This window comes from Balaenoptera borealis (assembly GCF_965194805.1).
Source record: "Balaenoptera borealis genome assembly, chromosome: 8".
Taxonomy (NCBI): domain Eukaryota; kingdom Metazoa; phylum Chordata; class Mammalia; order Artiodactyla; family Balaenopteridae; genus Balaenoptera; species Balaenoptera borealis.
This window is the reverse complement of record NC_138865.1, coordinates 91,225,983-91,239,601: the sequence shown is the minus strand read 5'-3', so window position 1 is coordinate 91,239,601 and position 13,619 is coordinate 91,225,983. Positions and strand designations below refer to the sequence as shown.

Sequence of the window (13,619 nt, the reverse complement as noted above, 5' to 3'; positions counted from 1 at the left end):
AAACAACCCTGCCCTTTGTCTCAGGGCAGGCCCCTTTAAAAAAAAAAAAAAAAAAAAAAAAAAAAGGGTTATTAAGTCTGATAGGGCTGAGAATCTATATGGTAATAGCTAAGATTTATTGAAGAGTTTCTATCTAGTAAACACTGGCTACAACTTTAAATGTCCTAAACTAACTTAAATATAACAATCCTGCAAAGCACATGACTTAGTGCTTAGAGCTGGGGCTCCAAAGTAAAATGCTGAGTTCAAATCCTAGGTTGACCATCCATGTGACTATGGGCTAGCACCAGTGCCATTACCCCTACCTATAAAATGGTAATTATAATAGTATCTACCTAATAAAATTGTTATGAGGATTAAATAAGAGAAATCTATCTTTAGCATTTACAGCTAGCCATAGTAAATTCTCAACAAACATTAGCTGGTTCTGCTACTGCTATTATCATTTCTGAGTCTTAAGTCTTGCCCAAGGTCACAGCTAACAAATGGAAGACCCACGACTCCTGACAAGTGATGTTCTCTAACCACTACACACCAGTTTTTCAGCAGGATCTCACTATATGTCACTTGGTGGTAGTGAGTAGGGGGCTTAAAACAGTGTAGGCAATGTCCCTGAAATGCAACCTAACGAGCACATACCAAGGAGTGAGCATGAGATGGGAAAAGCAGACCTACAGTTCTTTGGCCATTCTGTTTCCAGAAGTCTCTTTTAAGAGCCTCTCATTATGCTATGGAAAAATTAAGGGATTTGGGCAATTTTAACAACATACAACTTCTGACTTGGGCACTGACTCTAACCTAAGGTCTGCCTCCTCTATACTGCCACTTGCTGGGGAAAAGAACTCTCCCCTACACCTTCTCTTTAGCTGCAAGAGTGATTTGAAGTAGTTTACAAAGGTGCAGCAGTGTACAACTCTGCAGCCACATCCATTCAAGCATTTATTGTGTACCTACTGTGTGTCAGGAACTGTGCTGAATACAATAAATAATATTAACAAAGTTGTGATGGTTAATTTTATGTGTCAACTTGACTGGGCCCCAGGGTGCCTAGATTAAATATTATTTCTGGATGTATCTGTGAGGGTGTCTCTGGATGACATTAGCATTAAATCAGTGGACTGAATAAATGCCCTCTCCAATGTGGGTGGCATCATCCAATCCACTGAGGGCCTGAATAGACCAAGAGGTGAATGAAGGGAGAATTAACTCTCTGCCTGACTGGTGAGCTGGGACCTTGGTCTTCTCCTGGTTCTCAGGCCTTTGGACTCAGACGGGGACATATATATCAGCTCCCCTGATTCTCAGGCCTTCACCCTCGGATTGGAACCACACCACCAGCCTTTCTGGGCCTCCAGCTTGCGGACTGCAGATTTGTGGAACTTCTCAGCGTCCATAATTGAGTGAGCCAATTGCTTATAATCTCTTTCTCTCCTCTCTCTCTCCATATATATATCTTGTTGGTTCTGTTTCTCTGGAGAACTCTGACTAATACAAAGGTCTAATAAGTGGACACAGTACCTAGCAAGAGCAGACACTAAAAAACTCAGGAAAAAAGACATAGGCCCAAGAACTCCAGTCAGAAGAACAAAGAGAAAGAAAGAAGAAAGAAAACAGGGAAAAAGCCACAGGCACTCTTCTTTGTATATTACCCAGGTTTTAATGAAAAGATGCAATACTGATCATTTTTCTTTGTTCAACATTAATAAAAGTAGCTTTGCTTATATATGTGGCAAGATGTAATAGCTCCTATCAACAGGCTGAACAAAACAATTTTAGAATTTAAAATCCTGTTATTATCTGTTAAAATGTGTTTAAATTATGTCCCAGAAAGCTTATATTAACACCGAAAGCATACTGAATCATAAGGGTTTTTTTTTGAATTTTATTTTATTTTTTTATACAGCAGATTCTTATTAATATCTTTTATACATATTACTGTATACATATCAATCCCAATCTCCCAATTCATCCCACCACCACCCCCCTCCCCCCACTTTCCCCCCTTGCTGTCCATACGTTTGTTCTCTACATCTGTGTCTCTATTTCTACCTTGCAAACTGCTTCATCTGTACCATTTTTCTAGATTCCACATACATGCATAAATACACAATACTTGATTTTCTCTTTCTGACTTACTTCACTCTGTATGACAGTCTCTAGGTCCATCCACGTCTCTGCAAATGGCACAATTTCGTTCCCTTTTATGGCTGAGTAATATTCCATTGTATATAGGTACCACAACTTCTTTATCCATTCGTCTGTCCATGGGCATTTAGGTTGTTTCCATGACCTGGCTACTGTAAATAGTGCTGCAATGAACATTGGGGTGCATGTGTCTTTTTGAATTACGGTTTTCTCTAGGTATATGCCCAGTAGTGGGATTGCTGGATCATATGGTAATTCTATTTTTAGTTTTTTAAGGAACCTCCATACAGTTCTCCATAGTGGCTATATCAGTTTACATTCCCACCAACAGTGCAAGAGGGTTCCCTTTTCTCCACACCCTCCCCAGCATTTGTTGTTTGTAGATTTTCTGATGAGGCCCATTCTAACTGGTGTGAGGTGATACCTCATTGTAGTTTTGATTTGCATTTCTCTAATAATTAGTGATGTTGAGCAGCTTTTCATGTGTCTCTTGGCCATCTGTATGTCTTCTTTGGAGAAATGTCTATTTAGGTCTTCTGCACATTTTTTGATCGTGTTGTTTGTTTTTTCAATATTGAGCTGCATGAGCTGTTTATATATTTTGGAGATTAATCTTTTGTCCATTGATTTGTTTGCAAATATTTTCTCCTATTCTGAGGGTTGTCTTTTTGTCTTCTTTATACTTTCCTTTGCTGCGCAAAAGCTTTTAAGTTTCATTAGGTCCCATTTGTTTATTTTTGTTTTTATTTCCATTACTCTGGGAGGTGGGTCAAAAAATATCTTGCTACAATTTATGTCAAAGAGTGTTCTTCCTATGTTTTCCTCTAAGAGTTTTATAGTGTCTGGTCTTACATTTAGGTTTTTAATCCATTTTGAGTTTATTTTTGTGTATGGTATTAGGGAATGTTCTAATTTCATTCTTGTACATGTAGCTGTCCAGTTTTCCCAGCACCACTTATTGAAGAGACTATCTTTTCTCCATTGTATATCCTTGCCTCCTTTGTCATAGATTAGTTGACCACAGGTGCATGGGTTTATCTCTGGGCTTTCTATCCTGTTCCATTGATCTATATTTCTGTTGTTATACCAGTACCATATTGTCTTGATTACCGTAGCTTTGTAGGCTGAAGTCATGGAGTCTGATTCCTCCGGCTCCGTTTTTTTCCCTCAAGATTGCTCTGGCTATTTGGAGTCTTTTGTGTCTCCATACAAATTTTAAGATTTTTTGTTCTAGTTCTATAAAAAATGCCATTGTTAATTTGATAGGGATTGCATTGAATCTGTAGATTACTTTGGGTAGTATAGTCATTTTCACAATGTTGATTCTTCCAATCCAAGAACATGGTATATCTCTCCATCTGTTTGTATCATCTTTCATGTCTTTCATCAGTGTCTTATAGTTTTCTGCATACAGGTCTTTTGTCTCCCTAGGTAGGTTTATTCCTAGGGATTTTATTCTTTTTGTTGCAATGGTGAATGTGACTGCTTCCCTAATTTCTCTTTCTGATCTTTCATTGTTAGTGTATAGGAATGCAAGAGATTTCTGTGCATTAATTTTCTATCCTGCAACTTTACCAAATGCATTGATTAGCTCTAGTAGTTTTTTTGGTGGCATCTTTAGGATTATCTAGGTATAGTATCATGTCATCTGCAAACAGTGACAGTTTTACTTCTTCTTTTCCATTTGTATTCCTTTTATTTCTTTTTCTTCTCTGATTGCCCTGGCTAGGACTTCCAAAACTATGTTGAATAAAAGTGGCAAGAGTGGACATCCTTGTCTTGTTTCTGATTTTAAAGGAAATGTTTTCAGCTTTTCACCATTGAGAATGATGTTGGCTGTGGGTTTGTCGTATATGGCCTTTATTATGTTTTTCTGTTTTGTTTTGTTTTTAATTTTATTTATTTATTTTTATTTTTGGCTGCGTTGGGTCTTTGTTGCTGCGCACAGGCTAAGCAACGAGCGGGGGCTACTCTTCATTGTGGTGCCTGGGCTTCTCATTGGGTGGATTCTCTTCTTGCAGAGCACAGGCTCTAGGCGTGCGGGCTTCAGTAGTTGTGGCACTCAGGCTCAGTAGTTGTGGCTCACGGGCTCTAGAGCGCAGGTTCAGAGGTTGTGGTGCACGGGCTTAGTTGCTCCACGGCATGTGGGACCTTCCCAGAGCAGGGCTCAAACCCGTGTCCCCTGCATTGGCAGGCAGATTCTTAAACAATGAGCCACCAGGTAAGCCTGGCCTTTATTATGTTGATGTAGATTCCCTCTACGCCCACGTTCTGGAGAGTTTTTATCATAAATGGATGTTGAATTTTGTCAAAAGCTTTTCCTCCATCTATTGAGATGATCATATGGTTTTTTTCAATTTGTTAATATGGTGTATCACATTGATTAATTTGCATATATTGAAGAATCCTTGCATCACTGGGATCAATCCCACTTGATCATGGTGTATGATCCTTTTTTTTTTAAGAGATCTTTATTGGAGTATAATTGCTTCACAATACCATGTTAGTTTCTGTTGCACAACAAAGCAAATCAGCCATATGCATACACATGTCCCCATATCCCCTTCCTCTTGAGCCTCCCTCCCATCCTCCCTATCCCATCCCTCTAGGTCATCGCAAAGCACCGAGACGATCTCCCTGTGCTATGCTGCTGCTTCCCACCAGCCAACTATTTTACATTTGGTAGTGTATATATGCCGATGCTACTCTCACTTCACCCCAGCTTCGCCCTCCCACCCCATGTCATCAAATTCATTCTCTATGCCTACATCTTTATTCCTGCCCTGCAACTAGGTTCACCGGTACCATTTTTTTTTTTTTAGATTCCATATATATATGTTTGCATATGGTTATTTGTTTTTCTCTTTCTGACTTACTTCATTCTGTATGACAGACTCTAGGTCCATCCACCTCACTACAAATAACTCAATTTCATTTCTTTTTATGGCTGAGTAATATTCCATTGTATATATGTACTACATCTTCTTTATCCATTCATCTGTTGATGGACATTTAGGTTGGTTCCATGCCCTGGCTATTGGAAATAGTGCTGCAATGAACATTGGGGTACATGTCTCTTTTTGAATTAAGGTTTTCTCAGGGTATATGCCCAGTAGTGGGATTGCTGGGTCGTATGGTAGTTCTATTTTTAGTTTTTTAAGGAATCTCCATACTGTTTTCCATAGTGGTTGTATCAATTTACATTCCCACCAATAATGTAGGAGGGTCTCCTTTTCACCACACCCTTTCCAGCATTTATTGTTTCTAGCTTTTTGATACTGGCCATTCTAACCGGCGTGAGGTGATACCTCATTGTAGTTTTGATTTGCATTTCTCTAATAATTAGTGATGTTGTGCATCTTTTCACGTGCCTCTTGGCCATCTGTATGTCTTCTTTGGAGAAATGTCTATTTAGGTCTTCCGCCCATTTTTTAACTGGATTGTTGATTTTTTTTTGATATTGACCTCCATGAGCTGTTTGGATATTTTGGAGATTAATCCTTTGTCTGCTGTTTCATTTGCAAATATTTTCTCCCATTCTGAGGGTTGTCTTTTCGTTTTGTTTATAGCTTCCTTTGCTGTGCAAAAGCTTTTAAGTTTCATTCGGTCCCATTTGTTTATTTTGTTTTTATTTCCATTACTCTAGGAGGTGGGTCAAAAAAGATCTTGCTGTGGTTTATGTCAAAGAGTGCTTTTCTTATGTTTCCCTCTAAAAGGTTTTTTTTTTTAAATAAATTTATTTATTTATTTATTTATTTATTTATTTATTTATTTTAAGCTGTGTTGGGTCTTCGTTTCTGTGCGAGGGCTTTCTCCAGTTGCGGCGAGCAGGGACCATTCTTCATCGCGGTGCGCGGGCCTCTCACTATCGCGGCCTCTCTTGTTGCGGAGCACAGGCTCCAGACGCGCAGGCTCAGTAGTTGTGGCTCACAGGCCCAGTTGCTCCGCGGCATGTGGGATCTTCCCAGACCAGGGCTCGAACCCGTGTCCCCTGCATTGGCAGGCAGATTCTCAACCACTGCGCCAACAGGGAAGCCCTCCTCTAAAAGTTTTAAAGTGCCTCATCTTACATTTCAGTCTTTAATCCATTTTGAGTTTATTTTTCTGTATGGTGTTAGGGAGTGTTCTAATTTCATTCTTTTACATGTAGCTGTCCAGTTTTCCCAGCACCACTTATTGAAGAGACTATCTTTTCTCCATTGTATATCCTTGCCTCCTTTGTCATAGATTAGTTGACCACAGGCGCATGGGTTTATCTCTGGGCATTCTATCCTGTACCATTGATCTATATTTCTCTTTTTGTGCCAGTACCATACTGTCTTAATTACTGTAGCTTTGTGGTATAGTTTGAAGTCGGAGAGCCTGATTCCTCCACCTCCATTTTTCTTTCTCAAGATTGCTTTGGCTATTCAGGGTCTTTTGTGTTTGCATATGAACTGTAAGATTTTTTTGTTCTAATTCTGTGAAGAACACCACTGGTAGTTTGATAGGGATTGCATTGAATCTGTAGATTGCTTTGAGTGATTTTCACAATATTGATTCTTCCAATCCAAGAACATGGTATATTACTCCAACTGTTTATGTCATCTTTAATTTCTTTCATTAGTTTTTTATAGTTTTCTAAGTACAAGTCTTCCACCTCTTTAGGCAGGTTTATTCCTAGGTATTTTATTCTTTTTGTTGCAACGGTAAATGGGAGTGTTTCCTTAATTTCTTTCTGATTTTTCGTTGTTGGTGTATAGGAATGCCAGAGATTTCTGTGCATTAATTTTGCATCCTGCAACCTTATGGTGTATGATCCTTTTAATGTGTTGTTGGATTCTGTTTGCTAGTATTTTGTTGAGGATTTTTGCATCTACATTCATCAGTGATAGTGGTCTGTAATTTTCTTTTTTTGTAGTATCTTTGTCTGGTTTTGCTATCAGAGTGATCATGGCCTCATAGAATGGGTTTGGGAGTGTTCCTTCCTCTGCAATTTTTTGGAAGAGTTTGAGAAGGATGGGTGTTAGCTCGTCTCTAAATGTTGGATAGAATTCACCTGTGAAGCCATCTGGTCCTGGACTTTTCTTTGTTGGAAGATTTTTAATCACAGTTTCAATTTCATTACTTGTGATTGGTCTGTTCATGTTTTCTATTTCTTGCTGGTTCAGTCTTGGAAGGTTATACCTTTCTAAGAATTTGTCCATTTCTTCCAGGTTATCCATTTTATTGGCATACAGTTGCCTGTAGTAGTCTCTTAGGATGCTTTGTGTTTCTGCGGTGTCCATTGTAACTCCTCCATTTTCATCTCTAATTTTATTGATTTGAGTCCTCTCCCTCTTTTTCTTGATGAGTCTGGCTAAAGGTTCATCAATTTTGTTTATCTTCTCAAAGAACCAACTTTTAGTTTTATTGATCTTTGCTATTGTTTTCTTTGTTTCTATTTCATTTATTTCTGCTCTGGTCTTTATGATTTCTTTCTTCTACTAATTTTGGGTTTTGTTTGTTCTTTCTCTAGTTCCTTTAGGTGTAAGATAAGATTGTTTATTTGAGATTTTTCTTGTTTCTTGAGGTAGGATTGTATTGCTATAAACTTCCCTCTTAGAACTGCTTTTGCTGCATCCCATAGGTTTTGGATCGTTGTGTTTTTGTTGTCATTTGTCTTTAGGTATGTTTTGATTTCATCTTTGATTTCTTCAGTGATTTCTTGGTTATTTAGTAACGTATTGTTTAGCCACTATGTGTTTGTGTTTTTTATGCTTTTTTCCCTGTAACTGATTTCTAATCTCAAAGCATTGTGGTCCGCAAATATACTCAATATGATTTCAATTTTCTTAAATTTACCAAGGCTTGATCTGTGACCCAAGATGTGATCTATCCTGGAGAATGTTCAGTGTGCACTTGAGAAGAAAGTGTAATCTGCTGTTTTTGGATGGAATGGCCTATAAATATAAATTAAATCTATCTGGTCTATTGTATCATTTAAAGCTTGTGTTTCCTTATTAATTCTCTGTCTGGATGATCTGTCCATTGGTGTAAGTGAGGTGTTAAACTCCCCCACTATGACTGTGTTACTGTCGATTTCCTCTTTTATAGGTGTTAGCAGTTGCCTTATGTATTGAGATTTATAACTGTTATATCTCCTTCTTGGATTGATCCCTCCTACAATTATGTAGTGTCCTTCCTTGTCTCTTGTAAAATTCTTTATTTTAAAGTCTATTTTATCTGATATGAGTATTGCTACTCCAGCTTTCTTTTGATTTCCATTTGCATGGAACATCTTTTTCCATCCCCTCACTTTCAGTCTGTATGTGTCCCTAGGCCTGAAGTGAGTCTCTTGTAGACAGCATATATATGGCTCTTGTTTTGGTAGCCATTCAGCGAGCCTGTGTCTTTTGGTTGGAGCATTTAATCCATTCATGTTTAAGGTAATTATCGATATGTATGTTCCTATTACCATTTTCTTAATTATTATGGGTTTGTTTTTGTAGGTCCTTTTCTTCTCTTGTGTTTCCCACTTAGAAAAGTTCCTTTAGCATTTGTTGTAGAGCTGGTTTGGTGGTGCTGAGTTCTCTTAGCTTTTGCTTGTCTGTAAAGCTTTTGATTTCGCCATCGAATCTGAATGAGATCCTTGCTGGGTAGAGTAATCTTGGTTGTAGGTTCTTCCCTTTCATCACGTAAATATATCGTGCCACTCCCTTCTGGCTTGTAGAGTTCCTGCTGAGAAATCAGCTGTTAACCTTATGGGAGTCCCCTTGTATGTTATTTGTCATTTTTCCCTTGTTGCTTTTAATAATTTTTCTTTGTCTTTAATTTTTGTCAGTTTGATTACTATGTGTCTCAGCATGTTTTTCCTTGGGTTTATCCTGCCTGGACTCTCTGCGTTTCCTGGACTTGGGTGGCTATTTCCATGTTAGGGAAGTTTTCCACTATAATCTCTTCAAATATTTTCTCGGGTCCTTTCTCTCTCTCTTCTCCTTCTGGGACCGCTATAATGTGAATGTTGGTGCATTTCATGTTGTCCCAGAGATCTCTTATGCTGTATTCATTTCTTTTCATTCTTTTCTCTTTATTCTGTTCCATGGCAGTGAACTCCACCATTCTGTCTTCCAGGTCTTTATCCATTCTTCTGCTTCAGTTATTCTGCCACTGATTCCTTCTATTGTATTTTTCATTTCAGTTATTGTATTGTTCATTTCGTTTGTTTGTTCTTTAATATTTCTAGGTGTTTGTTCTTTAATTCTTCTAGCTCTTTGTTAAACATGTCTTGCATCTTCTTGATCTTTGCCTCCATTCTTTTTCCAAGGTCCTGGATCATTTTCACTATCATTATTCTGAATTCTTTTTCTGGAAGGTTGCCTATCTCCACTTCATTTAGTTGTTTTTCTGGGTTTTATCTTGTTCCTTCATCTGGTACATAGCCCTCTGCCTTTTCATTTTGTCTGTCTTTCTGTGAATGTGGTTTTCATCCACAGGCTGCAGGATTGTAGTTCTTGCTTCTGCTGTCTGCCCTCTGGTGGATGAGGCTATCTAAGAGGCTTGTGCAAGCTTCCTGATGGGAGGGACTGGTGGTGGGTAGAACTGGGTGTTGCTCTGGTGGGCAAAGCTCAGTAAAACTTTAATCTGATTGTCTGCTGATGGGTGGGGCTGATTTCCCTCCCTGTTGGCTGTTTGGCCTGAGGCGACCCAGCACTGGAGGCTACAGGCTCTTTGGTCGGGCAAATGGCCGACTTTGGGAGGGCTCATGCCAAGGAGTACTTCCCAGAACTTCTGCTGCCAGTGTCCTTGTCCTCACAGTGAGCCACAGCCACCCCCACCTCTGCAGGAGACACTCCAACGCTAGCAGGTAGGTCTGGGTCAGTCTCCTGTGGGGTCACTGCTCCCTCCCCTGGGTCCTGATACACACACTACTTTGTATGTGCCCTCCAAGAGTGGAGTCTCTGTTTCTCCCAGTCCTGTAGAAGTCCTGCAATCAAATCCCGCTAGCCTTCAAAGTCTGATTCTCTGGGAATTCCTCCTCCCGTTGCTAGACCCCCAGGTTGGGAAGCCTGACGTGGGGCTCAGAACCTTCACTCCAGTGGGTGGACCTCTGTGGTATAACTGTTCTCCAGTTTGTGAGTCACCCACTCAGTGGTTATGGGATTTGATTTTATTGTGATTGCACCACTCCTACCATCTCATTGGGGCTTCTCCTTTGTCTTTGGACATGGGGTATCTTTTTTGGTGAGTTCCAGTGTCTTCCTGTCGATGACTGTTCAGCAGTTAGTTGTGATTCATGTGTTCTCGCAGGAAGGAGTGAGCACATGTCCTTCTACTCCAACATCTTGAACCAATCTCCTCATAAGCAAGGTTTTTAAATGAATCGAAAGATACTGCTAAAGCATCCGTCAGAGGAGTGTTTAATGGGCATGTGAGGTCATTGTTCTTAAACTGGCACGAACCTAAGTCTAACTTGAACAGATTTATAAGCTTGTAAGAAGGCAGAGGAAAGTTCGCTCAGCAGCAGGATCAAATCACACTATAAGCCCTTAGGCAGTTTGCTCCTACAAGGCAAGCAACTTGTCTTTAAACATCCTCATATCCCTAGCACCTAGCCTAGTGCCTAGCACAAAGTAAGCACTGGATAAATGTCTACCAATCTAAACTCCTAACTTTTATTTTCCTTTCTTGCTTTGCTGCAAGGTAAGAATACAAGGGATTCCAGACAGATCATGAGAAGATTCTCTAGCTGGTCAAAAGGTCAAAAAGGCTTCATAATCTTAGAGCTGCAGGGAAAGACTTTCAAAGAATGAAAAGCAGAATCATAAAGACAAATATAAATATGAAATGAAAATTTAAAACTTCTTTATATCAGAAAATATAAACAAAATGAAAATTAAAGTGATACTAGGATAACTTTTTTAAAATACAGAACTCTTTTTTGTAATCTATATAAACTAAAAGTAACCATCTCTAAGGTAAATACTATGAAGTGATTTAGTACTTAAAAGAGAAATTAAAACACCTCTGTGTTTGTATAACAGAATATTTGTAGAAGGAAGTATAAGAATTAACAGATGTTGCCTCTGAGAAGAGCAACTGGTATTCTAGAATGGAAGGAAGACATTTTTCATTATATATCTTATATAATGTTCCAGTTGTTTACTATGGGCATATATCACTCTTCTAAAAAATGTATCAAAATGGCACCTACATCATAGGTTCTCATGAGAGTTTATGAGTTATGTAAACTTATATATATATATAAAATATTTGAATAGTCAATGGATATAAAATGCTCAGCACAGTAAGCAATATTATAAGGACACAAATAGTATATTATATATAGTGTATACACATGTCTTCCCAAATCAACACAAGGGAAAAAGAAAATACTAAAAATGGACAAAGAATATGAAATATTAATTCACAAGAAATGGTCAATAAGTTTATGGTACATTTCCAATTTCCCTAGTAATCAAATGCAAATAAAAAAGCTTTTTCCCTTTCAGATTTATATAATTTTAAAGGATTGACAAAATCCACTACCAAGAGGTTGAAAGGAGACAAGCAGCCTGATACATTGCTCTTGGTGAGAATGTTAACCTGTACATGAATATCTCATTGGCCCAACAATTCCACGTCAAAGAATTTAACCTAAGGAAATATAAGACAGCTGGAAGAAGGGAACAGCCCCAGTTTTCCCCATACAGGATGCCTGAAACACCAACAAAAACCCTGCAATCTTTGTGGCATCAAGAACCAAAGCCACTGGAAAGTGAGAGAGAAAATCCCAGAAAGGAGAGAGGGAGCACGGAGTCCCAGATTCTGTGGCTGACCTCTGAACCAAGCACTCTGGGGGCACACTGCAAGTAGCCCAGCTAAGACTAAAAGAAATGATATTTGTGTTTCTACCCCCAACGGGAAAGATAGAGTCTGCAGTGTAAGTTCAGCCAATTTAACTGTTTCAAAAATGACAATACTCAGAGGAACATAACATAATTCAAACACTCGAAAACATATCATTCACAACGTGTAGGATATATTCAAAATAAATATGAAACAAAACACAAGAAAATATAATGCGTTCTCAAATGAAAAGGCAATCAACAGAGATGATCCCTATGATGTCCCAGATGTTGAAACTGGCAAAGATTTTTAAAGCAGCAATATCTATGCTCAAGGAAAATATTCTTGTAATGAATGAAAAGACAGGAAATCTCAGATAAATAGAAACTATAAATTCTTAATAAAATATCTGAAATTAAAGACTCACTGGATGGGCAGAATGGAGATGACAGAAGAAAGGATTAGTGACCCTTGAGATAGGTCAATAAAACTTATATAACATGAAGAATAGGAAGAAGTAAAAGTTCATGAGGGCTTGGTATACACCATGTACACCAACACCTTCTTTTAAGGAAAGAAGCCCACTTCAGTTACTATCATTTTTAAGAAGGTTTAGGGAGAAGGAGGGCAGTCAAACACATCACCACCTATTTTTTTTTAACTTAATTTTTATTTTATATTAGAATATAGTTGATGTACAATTTTGTGTCAGTTTCAGGTGTACAGCAAAGTGATTCAGTTATACATATACATATAACCATTCTTTTTCAGATTCTTTTCCCATGTAGGTTATTACAGAATAGAGTTCCCTGTGCTATACAGTAGGTCCATGTTGATTATCTATTTTATAAATAGTAGTTACACTGGCCTGACTATTGTTACATAAGCAACCATGGAGGGGTGGGCATAAGGTTAGCTAAGTGACTTCAAAGGTGGCTAGTGTGAATAAATAGTGGATTGTAAAGTCCCTTTTGACCAAGAACAACCTTTTTGGCTGGTCAACAGTACACTCCCCAACCCTTCCTCCTTTACTTAAACTTTCTACTTCTTTTAATGAAAATAAACATGATAGTTAATAGTTTTCAAAGAGGCTTCATATTCAAGCTCCCTTTCTGATTTTAATTCTCATTACAATATCATAAGAAAGGGTGGGAAATATGCCTTCTCTTTTCAGGTGGATCATACAGAAACATGACTGAAGTTATAGGGTTACTAGAAGTAACTGACTATCCTATGCTTTTATTCCTGATCTGTTCCCTTTCCTACCTTTAAAATCCAAAATGGTGGGTACAGTTAGAATAAGATTATGAGTTTAAAAAATTCTAGTTCCTTCTTTGTCTCATCTCAAATTCTTAATAAGGGACCGTCTTGTGAACAATATTCTGAAGCCAGATTATAACTTAATCACAAAAAAAAAGAATTGAGGGAATTCCCTGGCGGTCCAGTGGTTAGGACTCTGCGCTTTCACTGCCTAGGGCGCGGGTTCAATCCCTGGTCAGGGAACTAAGATCCCTTAAGCCAGGTGGCGCAGCCAAAAAAAAAAAGAAGAATTGAATGTAAAACATTTCATTTCCATTCCTTTTCTTTTTTTAAACAACAAAATCACAACTAAAACAACATTTGAAAAGCAAAGATATTCACACTCTTGGTTTGAGGTTCCCCTTTCT

General features: G+C 38.3%; 1 protein-coding gene across 3 annotated transcripts in view; it reads right to left on the bottom strand.

Annotated features, from left to right (window-relative positions):
* TMEFF1 (transmembrane protein with EGF like and two follistatin like domains 1) overlaps window positions 1–13,619 on the bottom strand; it is a 93,167-nt gene that overhangs the window by 53,252 nt on the left and 26,296 nt on the right. The gene's annotated exons all lie outside the window — the stretch shown is intronic.